At 40.0% G+C, this 2,500-nt stretch overlaps 1 pseudogene; it reads right to left on the reverse strand.

The window, feature by feature from the left end:
* Positions 1-1,004: 1,004 nt before the first annotated feature.
* Positions 1,005-2,500, reverse strand: part of LOC138060224 (TNF receptor-associated factor 2-like) — a 2,401-nt pseudogene continuing 905 nt past the window's right edge.

The following is a 2,500-nucleotide window of genomic DNA, read 5'->3' on the forward strand; positions in this document are numbered from 1 at the left end:
CAATTTTCTCGACTCTCTAACAGGCGGTCGAGAAAAGATCTCGTAAAATGACGCCTAAAGCAGCTCGGAACGACCAAAAAAAACATAAAACAGGACTCGGTTGACACTTTTTTTAAATTTTCATTGAATTATTTTTGCTTTCAAACTTTACTGCCAAGCAAATCGCAACCGCATAAAGTAAAAATCAAAGAAGCAACAATTTGGAGGCTTACACATGTTGCTAGCGTTTGCTTTCGAAGGAAAAGGCTTTTCCCGCCCAAATTCTCACTGCAGTCAACGCAAAGTCTCGATTCAAAAACAGCCTTTTATTTAAACTACTTATTACTGCTCCGTTAAGATTGTCAGGCCATTTTCTGAATGTGAAAACGCAACTATACTTAATGAAAACGAACTAAAACGAAAAGAAGGGCAAATAATGAGGCTCTGCAAGGGTAAATTTGGACAAGCTACGTGGCCTAAAAGCTAGCGACAGCACTTAAAGTGAAATTGCCTAATTAATTAAGTAGGGTCAACTTTGTCTCGGGCACGCAATTTTCATATAGACGCTCGGTAAAGTTGTCTCGGGAAGGAGGGCTGTGAGACCACATAAACAGGCCCTTAGGCCCTACGTCAAATTCGGTCATTTTCCAACCAGCATTTTTTGTGTTAGTTTCAAAAATTCATTTATTTTGCATTTTGGCATGCTCGTGTACATGATGCCTTCATTTATCTTACTCGACATGCAAGGAACTACAAGCGGCCATTTTGTTTTCAATAGCTGGCTTTTGGCGTTTGCAATTGAAAGACGAAGATCAATGGTATTTAGGTTACAAATATTAGAGACGCTTTTCTCAACCTTTGCCAGAAATTTAACGTCTTTCGTTTTAAGTGATACCACGCATGCTTGACTTTCTTCTACGCAGACCATTCGAAAAGAAGGCAAAGGGGCCGTAAACCAAGACGAGTCCTTCCAATCCTCATATTTTGCGTATAAACGCATACATACTTCATAGGCCATCGCTTCTTCATACTCTCAAAAAGCCAGGTGGAGACTACTTCAGTGTAACCTCAAACTTGAGATAAACCACGTCATCTTTGCAGTAAGTGTGCTGTCACGAATGTCCTCTTGAAGCACAAATCTCCTTGCTCCTTTTCCGAGATTTCTGTCAGCGCGAGGTCGTGTAATACGTTGGGGCTCAAAGTAAGCGCAGATGTCTTTTCGGTCTTTGTGTTGGTCCCGTTGATCAAGAAGAGTAAAGCTGTATCTTGGGTATATCGGCCATTTTAGTATGGAGTCGTACTCTCCCGCTTGAACCTGAAACGCAGAGAAGCTTGATTAAGCATGCGTAGTTGCAAAGAGGCAATTTGCCAGTAACTCGAGGCAACTTTGTGATTCACAGAGAGCATCAGTGCCCATTTCAACCTCCTCGACAACTTTTCCGGGTCTTTTTACAGTTAATCGCAGACATTTCTCTCGTTCAATCTCTTTCAGTCTTCAAAAACAACCTTTCTTGTCTCTAGGAAGCATAGAGCATAGCCGCCATATTGGAAATGTTGCAAATTAAGAGCTGACGTTATGCGCAGTAGAGATGCGCAGTACAAAACTGCGGAATCACCTTAGGGAACCAGGGGGTCAAGTTGCGGACATTTCAATGTTAGTGATGTTTGAAAATTGGTGGGTCATATGAATGTCAGTTCAGGGAAGAAACAGACCATCCTCCCCTTTCTTCATTAATTCTACTTACTTAATACTGTATCATACCTACAAAAGACCGATTGACTATTATTGCATTGACTATTATTATTGCATTGGTTATAAAATGAACAGGCACGGATGCACGAATAAATGACACCGCACTGAATGTTGGGGGAGGGGTCCATTTTAAAACTTGCTATTGCGAAGGAAAAGGAAAAAAGGTATTTCTTTTCATTGAAAGGAGATTTTTTTTTGTTTAAAGAGTTCAATTTCGATAGACCACACTTCTCCGGGACCTAATCAAAATGATTTTAAGGGTTTCACAAAAAAACGGAGCACTGATGGCGAGGGGGGGAGTAAAATGAGCGCACCGTCGACCTCAGGTTTGTCAGTTGAATTACTGTTACGAGTTATCGACGTTAAATATGGTTGCTTTACTTTACTTTACTTTACTTTACACACTTTCAAAACCTGAAGAAGAAGAAAAAAGGAAGTGATTTTTTGATCATAGTAGCTGACTATCTTTCTTGAGGAGCAAAGTTTAAGGAACGCTTTTTCACATCAATTGTCCAGTTTCAAGTTCTCCAGGACCGCTGATATAAAAACACTGAGGACGCATTTTTACAGGCTTAGCCTCCATCTGAAGTGAATATATAACGACAGTGCCTACTAATTCATAGGTATTTTTGCCCCGGTGTGAGATTATGCAGGAAATGTAGATCTTGACAAGTGTCATTGAAATCCAAAAGAAAATTGGGGTAACCACGCATTTTTTACCAAGATAACTCATGAATAATATTTGTAAAAAGCTTTAAAATACAAAGC

This window comes from Montipora capricornis, chromosome 1, assembly GCF_036669925.1.
Source record: "Montipora capricornis isolate CH-2021 chromosome 1, ASM3666992v2, whole genome shotgun sequence".
In the NCBI taxonomy this organism is placed as follows: Eukaryota; Metazoa; Cnidaria; class Anthozoa; order Scleractinia; family Acroporidae; genus Montipora; species Montipora capricornis.